This window comes from Tupaia chinensis, unplaced genomic scaffold (genome assembly GCF_000334495.1).
Source record: "Tupaia chinensis unplaced genomic scaffold, TupChi_1.0 Scaffold144952_1, whole genome shotgun sequence".
Lineage (NCBI taxonomy): Eukaryota > Metazoa > Chordata > Mammalia > Scandentia > Tupaiidae > Tupaia > Tupaia belangeri.
The window spans coordinates 4,124,843-4,142,084 of NW_006204812.1; positions in this window are offsets into that span (position 1 = coordinate 4,124,843).

Genomic DNA, 17,242 nt, shown 5'->3' on the forward strand with positions numbered 1-17,242 from the left:
TTCTCACCCCGACACGAGGCAAAGTTTTCTTGAACTTAGGGCCTTTTTGCATGATAATCTCTTGGGTTGTCAGAAGTCATCACATTTTTTAAAAATATTTTTCTATGCAAAAATGCGTCATGACTTTTCTATTAACCTAACATTTTCCTCCCCCAAAAAAAGAGAATCAAAATCTAGTCCTTGTCCAATTTGGGTTGAAAAGTGATCAGTATAGATAGTTTTCAAGAACTCTCATTAGCTTCAGTCCTCTGCATTTAGTTCAGTAAATGAGGACTGAGGAGAGAAAATGGAAAAGAGGCGAGGAAGACACAAAAGATTACTAAGGCACCAGGCAGACATGTCCACATGCACAACCTCTCCCCACCACCGCCACCACCGCACTCTCCACCCTGGGGTACATGACCGAACAAATACATAACGAAAGCAGAAATGGCATTGCCCTGGAGGTGACACTGAGCAGGACCTTGACTAACCAGGAGGACTTTTCCAGAGGAAGGAGAAGCTCATTTGTACCATCTGAAGCATGAACCGTGTGGGTTTCATGTGGAGAAAGTTTCCGAGCAGAGCCGTTTGACAGGAAGGAGAAGCAACAACAGGCAGAAGTCGAATGTTCCTCCGTCCACCAGGAGGCTTGTCTGATGGCAGCAGAGGGTGAGGTTTATCTTGGCCCGAGGACTGGAAGAGCAGAGAGCAAGGAGGAAGGTCACGAGAACTTGCCATCGCATAAATGCTGCCATGACAAAATGCACTCAGCAAGTGCCTGCGGGTTCTGGGGCTACGCCGAAATTGCACACACGTTTATGAGCTGAGCGGAAGCTCTGGGAAAACGGTGGGCAGAGACAGTGAACAACAAGGGGGGGCTGGAAGCTGGGAGAACTGCCACTTTTTTTCTGCCATTGATTTTCATTTCTTCCACGGGAAAGAGAGACACAGACACACACATACACACACATACGTGCAGGTACCCCCATCGAGAGAGACGGACCACAACCTGTCTCCAGACTCAGCTAGCTGAGATCATGGGCACCCACACACGCCCTGCTTGTACGGGAAGCCTGGAGATAGGAATCCAGGACCTCCCCCACAAACGGGTCCAGAATCGCAGAGCTCTCCACTGCTGCGGTGCTGCTGGCTGGCCCTGAGAACTGCTTTGTAGGCCCAGATCCGCCTTTCTAGGTCTGTTTCCCTTCTGTAAAATGAGTAGAGCTCAGAGAGTGGAAACGCAGGTGTCTGCAAGGTACCTGCAGGTAACACCACTGTGCGTAAATCATGGTAGTGGTTGTGGAGAACTGGAGAGCATGCCACAAGCAAGCAGCCGAGTCTCAGAATTTAAAAATAATCACTGTGGGGCCAGCAGATGGCGCAGGGATGAAGGTGCTGGATGCCCACATGGCCAACTGCAGTTCAAGTACCAGACCTGGTGGCTTACTTTCTCACTTTCTCTCTCTCTCTCTCTCTCTCTATCTCTCTCTGGCGAGTGCATATGTCCTATGGAAAATGAAGATAATAGTAATAATAAATTAAATTAAATAATTCTTTCAAATAAACCACTGTGCTGTTCAAAAAATGCACAGGCAGGGCAGGCAAGACTTGACTAGTAGAATCAATTTATGGTGGCTGAATGAGAGGAATTTCTTTCTGAATGAACCAAAGAAGTTCACCAGTCAAAAATAACATAAAGTTAAAAACAAAAGACTTTTTATAAATTTTTAAAAATATATTTTTGATTTTTAGATTTATTGTTTAAGATCTTCTTTTTTCTTTTTCTGTGTTAATTGCCAGAGGGTGTGTGTGTGCTCTCCAGAAGGAGAGAGCCAGGGAGAGAGAGAAAGAAACCCCAGTGGGACGTGGTCACACCACAATTCCATTCCTACATTTCTTCTTCCCATCAGCATTTTGGGCATACATGCACACACGTCGCCTATTTTTCAAGCAGCTGAGCTGGGTTTTGAACCACCGTGTCCCATATGCGATCAGGTTTCCAATGCATAGCTCTTAACCATTACACTACAGTATTGGCCCCCAAGATCTTCTTTTATTTGAGATGCATAAACTGAGGTCGACAGGATGAAATATTCATAAGGTGGTTCCTAGAGGAATGTAGTCATAGAATAATTTATTCTTGTACCTGAGAGGAACTTGGCATAGAGCGGTGGGAAAGATGACCCCCTTAGACCTATTCAAGAGGAAACCCAACACCGAGTTTTTCCTCTTTGAAAGCCAGAGATGTGATCAAGTATTTATACAGGGATGACTCACTTCTTGTGTTCTTATGTCAGAATTTTGTAATAGGGAGGAGTTGGATTCACAATGGATTTCCACACTGCAGTGGCTTAACCCCTGAAGATGTGTCTGTGGCTATTTATAGCATGAGACTGAGCTTATATTAGGAGCCACTGCTCAGAACCAGCAACTCTGGGACACAAGAGCACATTCGTGGGGAGGATCCCATGCTTCCGCTCCAGCCAACACGACTCAATAAGGAAAACTTCTTTCGAAGGGCCCTCCATTGGAAAAGCAAACACTAAAAATCTCTCTTGTTGACAAATCTTGGATGGAGTTATTTCAAATGTTGGGTTGTATGATTTCTGCTCAGCTTGATCACACTGTATAAGAAAGAAGATGATGCACTTAGGGGGGACCAGAAGATGGCTTAATGGTTACATCGCTGGACTCCCACATAATTGACCGCAGTTCGAGTCCCAGACCCAGTGGGTTAAAACTCATGCTGGGCAGGTGTGCGTGTGTGCCCAAAATCTGGAGAGGAGAACAGAGAAGAAGGGATTGCAGTGTGGCCATCCCCCCTGGGGGGTGATTTCTCACTTTCTGTCTCTCTTTCTGGTGAGTGCACATGCCCTATAGCAAAAACCTCTCTTAAAAAAAGAAAGTCAATGCATTTATAGTTTGGGACTCTTCATGATATGCCTAGAAAGTTCACTCACTCATTCATTCATTTATTTATTCCACTAATGTTTGTTAGGTGTGTCCTGTATGCTGGGGACCTAGCTGCCATGCTTTTAGGAGCTTAGGGATCTAGTAGACTCGGCATCTCACAGTTAGTGAGCTTCCTGAGTCTAAATGGGGTAGGGACAGGACTTGGCAAAGTGAAGGAGGTGACAATAGTTGCTTCTGGGAATAGGATATAAGGAACAATTAGACACAATCTCTGCCCTTGGAGGAGTGCCAGTGTATACATAGAAGTGACAGTGCAACACAATACTCACACAATTAAATCTACTACTTCAATCTAGTGCATGAGTGCTGTGGTGGGCAAATACGGAGGAAGGGCCTGCAGAGGTCAGGGAAGGCTTGAGCTAGTGGCATACAGAACTGTGCCGGCCCCCAATGAACTATGCCCTCCAGAATTTGTCTCTTGTGTAGTCCCCTCCCATGTTGATTCTGAGCTTGGCTGTCAGACTGACTGACATCATGGGACAACCACATGAATGATGCAAGTTCTAGCTTGATAACACCTGCACACCGGGGATTGTGCTTAGAGAATGGAACTGAACTGTCATGCTTTCTGGAAACTCAAGCAGCCATGTAGAGAAGTCCAAAGGGAGGAGGACTGGGCCCCTGGCCCATAGCCTCGGCTAAGTCCCAGCTGGTGGCCAGCGCCAACTGCTAGCTAAGTGGGTAGGGCTATCTGAATCTTCCTCCCTAAGATCCCAATCCACTGCATGAGGTATGGAAGAACTGTCTGAGTCAACTCACAGAGGAAGGGCCTGCAGAGGTCAGAGAAGGCTTGAGCCTTCTCTCTATCTCTTCTTGATAAATCAGTTGTTGTCACCATGTTTTGAGCTGATTTGTTCCAGCAACTGATAACCAAAACAAGCTGAGTCTTGATGGTTGTATGGAAGTGAACTAGGTCAGGAGAAGAAAAGCATTCCAGACACGGAGTCATAAGTGAGCATGGCATGTTCAACTATCTAGGGGCTCAGTGTGGTGGCAATGCAGGGTGTAAGGTGGGGAAAAGCAGTTACTGGCACAGGGGAGGCTGGCCAGACCCAAATCAAAGTATCTGAAGATGAGAGTTGGGGAGTCTCCAAGACCACCGGTCTCACTGGTTCATTAAGACGAGTCACAGGACTCACAGCTATGATTTATGACAGCAAACAGATTCAAAGCAAAATCAGCAAAGGGAAAAGACACAAGAGGTGAAGTCTGGGGAAAACAGGTGCAAGCGAAATTGTTCTTCCGGAGAATCCTTAGTCAGAGTCCTTCCTCAATGGAATCACCCAGGACACTTTTAATTCCCCGCCAGTAAGGTATGGCAACACATGCAAAACATGCCCAACCAAGAAACTCACAGATTCAACGCTTAGGAATCTTGTCAAGGACTGCAACCTTTAATTTTAGGTGTCACCTTGGCTAGGCTACGGTACCCGGTTGTTGGATCAAACACTGGTCTAGATGTTACTATGAAGATATTTTTTACATGTTACATTTAAGTCGGCAGACAGTAAAGCAGATCACCCATTGTAATGCGGCAGCCATCATCTAGTCAATTGAAGGCCTTCAGAGGAAAGACTGAGGTTCTCCTATAAAAAAGAAGGGATTCTCAAGACTACAACAAGAAACTCTGCCCCGGTCTCCAACGGCTGCCCTGCAGAATTTGAGCTCAATGCTGCAACATCAACTCTGAGTTTCCAGCATACCAGTCTGCCCTACAGATTTTGAACTTGCTACCCACTTAAAATAAATATCTTTATTTCTCTCTCCCTCTTTCTCCACGTATATACATATGTAGAGATATCACACACAAACAATTGCTTCTGTTTCTCAGGAGAACACTAATTGGGGGCTGATCAGATAGGTACCTTACCTGGCATGTACCCCAAGTCCAGAATCCCAGAAGAGGAGCAAGAGTTCAGCATAAACCACGTTGCTTATATGGGCACTTTAGGTACAGTGAGCCACTCTTACCAGTTAAGAGTGGACATCCTCTGAGTAACTAAGTTCCCAGATGTCAGGCAAGGACTAACCTTAGAAGCAGGCCTTTCTAAAAATAAGTAGTGAGGCCTGCTGTGTTGACTCATTTTTTAAAAAAATTCTACCAGAGGGTTTGTGCACTCACCAAAGAGATGGGGTTGGGGGGGAGTAGGAATGAGAATGAGAATGCACTGGGAGATGGTCACACCACAATCTCTTCTCCAATTCTCTCTTCCTTAGGGATTTTGGGTGTGCACACACATGGGCCCAGTGTGTTTCTCAAGCCACCAGGGCTGGGTGGGATCCAACCACTTCAATTGCCACGCCATGGGTTGGCCCTATGTTAACTCTTTTCTGTAGAGACATTACGTAGTTTAGATTGAGGGTAACAGAGACCCAGTGATTTTTTTTTTTTTTCTAAATGAGGATGAATTTTTTTAAAACAAAGATAACTTTTTTTTTCTTTAAGGTTTTTGTCATAGGGCACATGTACTCAATGGAGAGACAGAAAGAGGGAAAGTGAGAAATGACCCCACCCCCTCCAAGGAGGGATGGCCATGTCACAATCCCCTCTCTTCTACTCTCCTCCTGTGAGTTGGGGCACACACACACATGTGCACAGCATAATTTTCAGGCCACCAGGTCCAGGACTCAAACTGTGGAGTCAGCCAGGTAGAAGTCCAGTGTCCTAACCACCACACCACCTGCTGGTCAACTATCTAGGGGCTCAGTGTGGTGGCAATGCAGGGTGTAAGGTGGGGAAAAGCAGTTACTGGCACAGGGGAGGCTGGCCAGACCCAAATCAAAGTATCTGAAGATGAGAGTTGGGGAGTCTCCAAGACCACCGGTCTCACTGGTTCATTAAGACGAGTCACAGGACTCACAGCTATGATTTATGACAGCAAACAGATTCAAAGCAAAATCAGCAAAGGGAAAAGACACAAGAGGTGAAGTCTGGGGAAAACAGGTGCAAGCGAAATTGTTCTTCCGGAGAATCCTTAGTCAGAGTCCTTCCTCAATGGAATCACCCAGGACACTTTTAATTCCCCGCCAGTAAGGTATGGCAACACATGCAAAACATGCCCAACCAAGAAACTCACAGATTCAACGCTTAGGAATCTTGTCAAGGACTGCAACCTTTAATTTTAGGTGTCACCTTGGCTAGGCTACGGTACCCGGTTGTTGGATCAAACACTGGTCTAGATGTTACTATGAAGATATTTTTTACATGTTACATTTAAGTCGGCAGACAGTAAAGCAGATCACCCATTGTAATGCGGCAGCCATCATCTAGTCAATTGAAGGCCTTCAGAGGAAAGACTGAGGTTCTCCTATAAAAAAGAAGGGATTCTCAAGACTACAACAAGAAACTCTGCCCCGGTCTCCAACGGCTGCCCTGCAGAATTTGAGCTCAATGCTGCAACATCAACTCTGAGTTTCCAGCATACCAGTCTGCCCTACAGATTTTGAACTTGCTACCCACTTAAAATAAATATCTTTATTTCTCTCTCCCTCTTTCTCCACGTATATACATATGTAGAGATATCACACACAAACAATTGCTTCTGTTTCTCAGGAGAACACTAATTGGGGGCTGATCAGATAGGTACCTTACCTGGCATGTACCCCAAGTCCAGAATCCCAGAAGAGGAGCAAGAGTTCAGCATAAACCACGTTGCTTATATGGGCACTTTAGGTACAGTGAGCCACTCTTACCAGTTAAGAGTGGACATCCTCTGAGTAACTAAGTTCCCAGATGTCAGGCAAGGACTAACCTTAGAAGCAGGCCTTTCTAAAAATAAGTAGTGAGGCCTGCTGTGTTGACTCATTTTTTAAAAAAATTCTACCAGAGGGTTTGTGCACTCACCAAAGAGATGGGGTTGGGGGGGAGTAGGAATGAGAATGAGAATGCACTGGGAGATGGTCACACCACAATCTCTTCTCCAATTCTCTCTTCCTTAGGGATTTTGGGTGTGCACACACATGGGCCCAGTGTGTTTCTCAAGCCACCAGGGCTGGGTGGGATCCAACCACTTCAATTGCCACGCCATGGGTTGGCCCTATGTTAACTCTTTTCTGTAGAGACATTACGTAGTTTAGATTGAGGGTAACAGAGACCCAGTGATTTTTTTTTTTTTTTCTAAATGGGGATGATCTTTTTTAAAACAAAGATAACTTTTTTTTCTTTAAGGTTTTTGTCATAGGGCACATGTACTCAATGGAGAGACAGAAAGAGGGAAAGTGAGAAATGACCCCACCCCCTCCAAGGAGGGATGGCCATGTCACAATCCCCTCTCTTCTACTCTCCTCCTGTGAGTTGGGGCACACACACACATGTGCACAGCATAATTTTCAGGCCACCAGGTCCAGGACTCAAACTGTGGAGTCAGCCAGGTAGAAGTCCAGTGTCCTAACCACCACACCACCTGCTGGCGCCAAAATAAAGATAATATTTACATAACTAATGAACGGAAGAGTTTATACTCTGAACAAATCAGTGGTATCATTAGTCCAGTTAGAGATAGGTAAAATTTTATATAACGGTAGCTCATTAGGAAGAGATAGAGAAGAAAACTTTTACTTATTAGCTGTCATCAAAAAGGCAAAAACAAAACCAGATTGGAAAGAGATGTTTACAAGCCAGGACTTGGTAAAGGCAGTGATCTGGTGATTTATAGGCTTTACAAAGTTCTTGATTTTAGCCTTCTTTAAATTTATTCCAAAGAAAGATTTAGCTTCTTGTAACATTTTGGACTTTTCCTCTCTTATCTAGTTTTATACAGTGAGTAATGGTTATAATAAATATATAAATTGAGATCTGTAGAGACAATTTTCTATCAAAAAGAAAGTTGTAAATTTGTACTTAAATCTGCTTATGTGTAAGACAGTTGAATCTGCATTTATAACCTTTCAGTTAGGACATTTAATCCTAATATGCAATGCTAGTATTGATAAATGTGAATTTATCCTTTTTTTAAAGTTGTTCTGTGTTCTCTTTCTTCTGTTATCTCCCTTTAGTTTTCTTAAATATTTCCTGAAGAGCTGGTTTAGTTTTGGCAAATTTTTTCAGCATTTGTTTATCTGGTAATGATTTCTCCTTCCCATTTTGAAGGATAATCTTGCTGGGTATAGTACTTGGCTGAAATTGTTTTTCTTTCAGTGTTTTAAATATGTCTTCCCATTCTTTCCTTGCCTGCATTGTTCCAGTTGAGAGGTCCAATGTAAGTAACTTGGTGTTTCTCTCTCACTATTTTTAGAATATTGTCTTTGTCAGAGCTGGCAGGAGGTGTGGTGGTTGAGGCTCGAAATTCCCACATGGCAGACCATGGTTCAAATCCTGGACATGGTGGCTTGCGTTCTCACTTCCCACCCCCTCTTTCTCTCTGTGTGTCTCTCTGGTCGAATTAATAGTAATAATAACAATGGGCCAGCAGGTGGCATGGTGGTTAAGGGCTCTGGACTCCCACATGGCTGACCATGGGTTGAGTCCCGGACCTGGTGGTTTGCTTTCTCACTTTCTCTTTCTCATTCTCTCTCTTTCTCACTCTGTCCCTCTCTGGTCAAATTAAAAAAGAAAAAGAAAGAAAGAAAGAGAAAAAGAAAGGAGAAAGAAAGAAAGAGGGAGAAAGGAAGGAAGGGAGAGAAAAAGAAAGAGAGAATTAAATAGGATAATTCTTAAAAAATTATAAATAAAATAAATATTTTTAAAAGAAAAATAATACTACTATCTTTGTCTTTGATTTTACTAATTTGGCTATAATATGCCTTGGAAAGGATCTTTGTATGTTATATGTATTTGGTGTCCTTTGTATTTTCTGGATTTGAATGTCAATGTAACTCTCTAAATTTGGAAAGTTTTCAGCTAATATGTAATAAAAAAATATTTTCTATACCTTTTTGTGTCTCTTCACCCTCTGAAATACCTATTATGTGGCTATTCAACCATTTAATGGTGTTTAGCATTTCCCATATATTGTCCTGATGTTTAATGATGATTCTCTTATTCTTTTTGGTTGCTTGGACTAAATCAGAGATTTTGTCTATGAGGTCAGCGAATTTTTCTTATGTGTGGTCTGATCTGCTGTTGATAATTTTGAGAGAGATTTTGATTTTCTGCATTGTATTCTTTATATTCAGATATTCTGTTTAATTCTTTTTCAGTGTGTCTATCTTTTTAAGGAGCTCCTCCTTCAAGTTCTCCTTTATTTCCCTTTAGTTTTTCCTAAATATTTCCTCAAGAGCTGGTTTAGTTTGGGCAAATTCTTTCAGCATTTGTTTATCTGGTAATGATTTCTTTTCAAACACTGAAGAAAGAATTTTCTCACCTCCTAGACTTAGGCATCTGTTTTCTCTTGTATCATGTTGAGTTTCGTTATAATGAATGTTCTGATTTCTTTTTCTGACATTTATGTGATCTCTTGAGCTTTATCCATTGTTGGTAAGGAGTTATTATGGTCCCTTGTGGAAGAGATATCTCCTGGTTTACTCCTATTTCTTGGGGATCTGCTTTGATTTTCAGTTATATCTGGTGATATGCTCACTTCCTACTTCTGTGGAGTATGTCTCCATAGCTCCATGCTCATGACCTTCCCCATGGTGTGCGTTAGCACTGGGCTGGTTTTCCTCCTTTAGTATGAATGAGACTGTGGAATCCTCAGTAGGAGTTTGGGTTTCAGGGTTTCGGAGGAGAGTTTCTCTCCTTTTACTGCTGGGGAGTTGTGGAGAGAATTTCTCCAGAGTCTCCTATATTCGAGTGTTTCCTATACACACAAACCCTTCTGTTCCCAGTGTGGATAGAGGTTGAGCTCCTAGCTCTTCTAGCTCTGGGACTGCAGGAACCAGGTGTTGGTTCTCAAAGGTGGGAGGAAGGCCTGAGCAGCCCCTTCTCCCCCATCGCAGGCTGGGAGGGGATCCCCAACTGGCTTGGGCCTCCCTGTTGCTCCTTCTATCTCTTCCATCGCTCGAGTCAGTTAACTTTTAAATTATATATCTCTTATTCCATTCAGTGGTTTAAGGAGGAGGTGACATGTTGTCAAAACAGGTTGTTCTGTTTCATGAGGCTATTGTGGCCACAGTGCAGGGGATGGCTCAGGGAGAGAAGAAATGGGGAAGTAGGCTTCAGACTAGGAGGCCTGTCTGGTTATCAGGCAAATCAAGATAGAGAGGTGAGGATAGACTTACAAGAACAAGAGAACCCATAGTAGTGTATTCCACTGCCCAAGTCTTCACCTCTTCTCCCACTCAGTAAGAGCATCAGAGAAAGGCCTTCTATAGCCAAGGTCGCCAGGTGCACTGTCTCTAGCCCTGCCAGATGCGTGTGTGCGTGTGTGTGTGTGTGTTTGTGTGCATGTGTGCACGCACACACATGTGTTAGGGCTATCTCAAATCTCACATTCCTTCTCCTGGGTCACCAAGCAAGAGATGAGAAGAATATTTACTATGACTATGAGGGAGAAGCCAGAAGAGCGGTCTGGATCTTAATCCATCTAGGTCAAGTCAACCATCCAGAGACCTGAAGGGATCAGGACCATGGCCCACAGTGGGACCCAAGGGCATGCCTAGAACCTTACACCTGGAAGAGATTTGGTGTGCTGCTGGGCTTTTGTTACTCAACCCCAGCAATGTCGGCATTTGAAGGAAGCGTGTTAGAAATGTAGAAACTTGGGACCCAGGCCAACTCAGGACCTTCAGAAGCAGAATCTAGTTCTTCACAGGATCTCCAGGGGCTCGATCTAGTTTGAGAAGCACGACCCGAGGCTCGCCCTCGCCCACTGGCTCCTCCCAGTGGCAGTGTGGCTGTTGAGGTGAAGTTGAGCCTACGTACTGTGAGACCAAGCTGCAGCCTTATCCCAGCCCTGCGGGCACAGGTTGTGTAGTCAGAGCGTCATCTTCCTATGCTTCACTTTCTTCTCTGTAAACTGGGGTTAATAGTGCCTCCCTCCTGGGTTATTTTAACTCACTGTATGGAAAGTGTTTAGAACAGGGCCGGCCCGTGGCAAGTACCCCATAACTTTTAGCTGGTGTTTCTGAGTGAGGGTCATCAGTCTGCTTGTCTAGCCCCCACACATCTCCCACAGATGCCCTGAGGAGAGAGCACCTCTGGTCACTTCACCAGGTCTTCCTAGAATCCTCCTGAGGTGCCACAGAGGAGTCTCCTCCCTTGTCACAGGACAGCCCATCTCCTATAACGATTCTAACGTAAGGAAATAGAAAACAGTACTGCCACCCAATTTCGCCAGTTGTCGAATTTCCTATATTTATTTCAAATCACTTAGGTACGTACGAAACCCACATGTGGTGTTCTCCTGTCCTAATCCCCAGCCTCCTTCCTTAAAAATGTTGTTCAATATTCCCGTGCATATACTTATACGTTTACTACATGTGAGTGTATCCTTAAAAACTCCCTGGTGATGTTTTACATGTTTTCGACTTCTACACCAACAGCCTTGTGTTTGACGTAACGGCTGCAGCTTGCTGTTTTTCCGCAAGGATGTGCTATTTTGAGATTGAGCTATGGTAATACACGTGGTTCTTGTTCCTTCATTTTATCTGTGTTCTATCTCGTTATGTACGTACTTCTCCATTCTCCTTTGTCAGGCATTTGGGTTGCTTGCAAGGTTTTTTTGGACACAAACAGTGCTGCAGAGACCAGTACTACAATCGAATACGCCAATGTGTGCACACGTGGAGGAGTTTCTAGAAGACACGCTGTAGGGAGGAGCTTTTCCTAGGACAGAATCCTGGGTTGCCTTTCAAGTTTAGAAATTGCAGACAAGGGGTTATGAGCTGTGCATGGCAACCCTGCTCACAGCTTCCACCAGGAACCCCATGTCCTTGGTGAGCCACTGTGGCCACCTTTCCACAAGAGTGTGGTCCCTGACAACGTCCTTACTTTCAGGTTCGGTCAGAGCCACATATGTAGACCGCGCTGTGAATCATTGATCTTGTCTGTGTTCTCTTTTAGGTCTACAGTGGAAACCATGATCATTTAGAGGGCTCTGATGAGTCACGCCGAGTGCGCCACTGCAAGCATGGGAGGGAGGGCCTGACTGCTCAGAGATGGGGAAACGGGTTCATCACGTGCAGATCAGGAGAACTGATGTTGCCCTGCCTTTCCTGGGTAGCCTAGCAAAAATGCATCATTCTCCCAGTTCTGGGCTCTCTTGTGTGGTTAGTTTCAGCTGAAAAGTGGTTAGGGGGAAAAAAGCCCCTAAAGTCTGGCTCCTTCAACAGGCTAAGCCAGCTTCTTTACATGGTGGTCTCGGGGGAACTTTCCAAGAGAGTAGAAGCAGGTGCCTTAAGGACCCTTGAAGGCAGGTCTTAGACCTCACATGGCATGACTTTTGCTGAATTCTGTTGGCCAAACAAGTCACAAAGCCAGTCCAGGTGTGAGGGGGAGGTCAAGTGGACACCCCTCTTGGAAGAAGCAGCAAAGGGCCATTGCAAAGGTACATTGGATGAATTGCCTTAGCCATCTTTGATAACAAATATCTCAGGATGGAGCAATTTGGGAAAACAAGTAACTTTAACATTCACCATTGAGATTTTTAGCTAGAATCTTATGTGGTTGCCAAAGTACGTTGAGATGGTATATTTCTCATCAGCCTGGCTTTCCTGGCTAGAGGATAGGTCACAGAGGGAAGGATTTTTAAATCATTGATAACTGCTAGCTCTCTCTGAAAGTCCAGTAAAGAATCTACCTTTAACCTTTGTGAATGTTTTCAGGAACTTATTTTTTTGAAGAGAGATTTATTTATTTGTTTGTTTGTTTATTTATTTATTGCTATAGGGCACATGAGCTCACCAGAGAGACAGGGAGAGACATAGAGATAGAAAGTGAGAATTCACCCCCCGGGGAGCTGGTCATGCCGCAATCCCCTTTCCTCCATCCTACTCCCAGGATCTTGGCATGCTCGCACATGCACCCGGCATGAGTTGCAAGCCACTGGGTCCAGGACTCAAACTGTAGTCGACTACATAGGAGTCCAGCAACGTAGCCATTATGCCATTTGCTGGACCCCACGTAAAGGATTTCGTTCCGTCCTGAGAGTAGCAGAAATGTGTCCGCATGTCTTATGGACTAAGCCCCATTGTGACTGTGTTTGGAGGTGGGTCTTAAAAGAGGTAACTAAGGATATATGGGATCACAGAGTGGGGCCCTAATTCAGTTAGGACTGGTGCTCTGATCAGCATTTCATTCTCTCATTTCTAATTACTTTCGTCCATTCCTTCCCCCCTCCCTGAAGCACTTGCGCTTTCCTCTGTCTGCTCTGATAAAGCTCTGCTCTTTTATCTGCTCTTTTAGTTAAATCTTCTCTCTGGCGACCCTTCCAGCAGCGTTTCAAAAGCTTATGTACTCTCCACTGGCTTGGTCCGAGAACTGCTTCATGATGGGTAAAGGCTTTTCTCAAGCAAAATGAGAAATAGTGATTGACTGGTTAAGAAACTAATTAGAATAATAATAATAATGATCGGGAAAAACAATGAAAAGATATTGAATGATGAAGTGGGGATTTTAATGTCTCTGTACTGACTGACATGCATGGCATTCCCTCTGGAAAAAGAAATGGAATACACTGTAAAGTTATAGGTGATTCAATGTAATATAAACAAGATTATGATGATAATAATTTATTTTTTTAAAAAAAGCTTGCATTTCTCATTCATTTCATAAGAAAACAAAGATGGGCCAACTCCTATACACACACACACACACACACACACACACACACACACATATATATATAGTGAGAGAACATTAGAATATTTTTTCAAAAGAGAATATGTAAACTAACAAAACAACACATACAACATTAACAATATCAGACTGTTAAAAAAAAAATAAAGAAGAAGAAGAAATGAAGAAAACAAACTTGACTCCACTTCCCTCTCTATCTATTGCATGCCTCTGTTTTAACACAGCTGAACTTAAAAGCGTTGACACCAGCTGTCTCATCTTCTCCGCTCCCCAGTATTCCTCAGTCGGACTCTTCCAATCAGGCCCCAGCCCCGTCCTTCCTCCTAACCAACCCCTGCCTCCGTGTCCCGGTCCTGCCTCCCTCCTATCCATCCTCATTGCCGTCAGCCTCACCTCCAGCACTGATCTCGGCCTTAGCCTCCTCACTCACTCCCTAGGTCTGTGTCGCAATCAGGATGGTCTTTTTGGTGCCTAGATCTAGCATCCCTGTATGTATTCGTTTTCTAGGGCTTATTGCAACCAAGCATCATGGACCAGGTGACTGAAACGACAGAAACACACTTTGTCATAGCCCTGGAGCCTATGTCCAAGATCAAGGGGTCGGCAGGCTTGGTTTCTCCTCAAGCCTTTCTCCTAGGCTTGTAGACAGCCACCTTCCCTGTCCTCACACGGCTTTCCTCTGCACGTGCGCTCTCTTGATGTGTCCTCCTCTTCTGATAACAAGACCCAGGAAGAATCAGTGTTTCTGTTGGAGTCCCAAGAAAGCAAAAGCAAAATGACCCAACACCAAAACAGTCGTTGACTCACAGTAGGACTAGCCTTTTCTTCTATTCAGGCTTTCAGCTGATTGGATGAGGCTCACGCCCATTGGGAAGGGTAATCCACCATACTCGATCTACCTATTCAAATGTTAGTCTCATTCAAAAACACCTACGATAATGTTTGACCCAATATCTGAGCACCCTGAGGCCCAGTCAAGTAAGATACATAAAATTAACCATCACAGAGGCTGTTTCTGGGAGTGTATGACCAGGCTTTGAAAACTACTGCTTTGGGGCCAGTGGGTGGTGTGGTGGTTAAGGTGCTGGACTACCACATGGCTGACTATAGTTCAGGTCCCAGACTTGGTGGCCTTTTCTCTTTCTCTTTCACTCCTTTCTCTCTCTCTCTCATCTCTCACTGGTGAGCATACATGCCCTGTAGCAAATTTAAAAATAATAATAATAATAAATAAAATTAAATAAATAATTCTTTTAAAGCGAAAAATCACCCCCTAGGAGGGATGGTCAAACTGTGATCCCTTCTCCTCCATTCTCCTCTCAGAATCTTGGGCACACACGCACACATGCCTGACATGAGTTTTAAGCCACTGGGTCTGGGACTCGAACCTCGGTTGACTACATGGGAGTTCAGCAACATAACTACTATGCCATCTGCTGATCCCTAAAATTTTTTAATAAAAAAAAATTACTGCTTTAGGGTGTCTGCTTCCTTCTAGGGTGGGGCTAGATCATTATTCCCCCTTCAATGACCATCCTTATAACCTAAACGGGGAGCACTTATGGCCAGGGGCAGGAATCACAGCCGGATAGACACTGCCAGCTGCAGTGGTCACACCCAACCAGCAGGCAGGCTGTGGGGAGTAGAGAGCCCCTTGGCCGAATGGCTGAAATCCCACACGGCCTGTCCCAGGATCACACAAGTCACTTCACCTCTATGAGCTTCGGCTTCTTTCAGGATTCAAGGATAAAACCCAGGGCACACTGACTACAGGTCGTTGTTCTATCTGTACTTTACGGTAGAGGTGAAAACATGGGAGGGCAGGAAAGCAGTGAAAATAGTTACGGATGCTGAAGACAGTATGGAACTGGAGGAGGGGGACGGAAGGGAAGAGTATAGAGAAGGAAAACACGAGAAAAAAGAGAGAGACATTTGTGGGACACAGAAATGGTTTATTACCTGTTGATGGTGACATGCACTCTCAACTGGACTGACCTGAGAAGTATTTCATGTTGGGTAAATTCTCTGTGCAAGCCAAATGATGTATAGTGATCAAACGTTTAAAATAATAATAACCTGGAAAAAATGAATAACTACTTGCTGCTGCTGATGTGGATAGTAATGTCTTTGTCTTGACTGAGATGCATGGTAATCATGCTGGGAAAAGAAATGTTACACACTCTAAAATTATATGTGATTAAATGTAATATAAAATACATATATAAAAAATAAATAAATACTTAAAAATTTAAAAAGATTGTCATTTATCTGAAATTACAATTTAATTGAGCATTCTCTCTTTCTTCTCTATTTTATTTTATTACCAAATTAGGCAACTGTAGTAGTTTCTCCCCCCCCCCCCGAGGTTTTTGTTATAGCCCCCCCCCCCCGAGATTTTTGCTATAGGGCATGTGCATTTGCTGGAGAGACAGAGAAACTGAAAGTGAGAAATCACCCCTCAGGGGGGATGACCACACTGCAATCCCTTCTCATCCATTCTCTCCAGATTTTGAGCATGCAAGCACATATGCCTCACATGAGTTTCAAGCTGTCGTGTGCAGGACTCAAACTGCAGTCAACCACATGAGGGTCCAGGGTCTTAGCCACTATGCCTCCTGCTGGCCCTGCTTCTTTCTTTTTGAAACAGGGCACCTCTAAAGTCAAAGTCAGAGAATCAGGGCAGGCCACTGCTGCCGTCAGCAGAAAAATTACTTTCAACCCTGGCCAAGAGGAACAAACTCGGAGACAACCTGCTCCCAGAGTGAACACCACCTCCTTACCTGACCAGGCGAGGCACGGGAGTCAGCCTGAGTAAGGGAGGGACATGTCATGGCTCACAACCACAGAGGGGTTTCAGAACAGCACTGACACCAGCAGCAAAACAGGAAATGGCCTCCAGCCACAGGCTTCCTGCTCCTGTAGCCAAGGTTAAGACAAGTCTAAAGCAGAACTCGGAGAGCTGCTGGTATTGACGCTCAGCAACCCCAGGCTGGATGACCAAATCCCAACTCAGCGATGCCTCAGGCTTTCCAGCTCCCAGGCCAGAGGAGACCCCTACCCACTTCCTCTCCCTATGCTGGGGCACAGACCAGAGAGAGAGCCCCAAATGCTTTGTGGGAGGAGGAGCTGCCCTACAGGCTCTGCGGGAGGCCAGGACTGGTGAGATGCTGGGTGGGTGGACATCCCAGGCTGGGTACACGGTTTGCCCTGCCTGTGCCAGGTGGGGGTATTACAACTCCACAGTAGTAGGAAGTTGGGGGCAGGAGACTCCGTCGCCTCCAGCCCTGTACCTCCTTCCCCTCCCCCATACCTCCCAGGTCAAGGCTAGTAGAATGAGTGGGAACAAAGTGCAGGTCAAAGCTTTGGTGCCAAGAGGGGGCGGCAGGGCCCAGACTCTCCTCTCCATAGGGCCCCATAAGCACAAGGCAGAGAAGTAGGTCGAACCCTGGCCCAAAGTGCAACCCACTGCCTCCTTCCCAGCTCTGCCTTGACTTGCTGCGGAGCAAGTGTCTGAACTGCCCCAGGCCTCAGCTTCTACTTCTGAGCAATGGGGACATGATCTGAACCCTGCCTACCTTCTTGGCCTGTGAAAGTGTACTTGTAAACTATAGG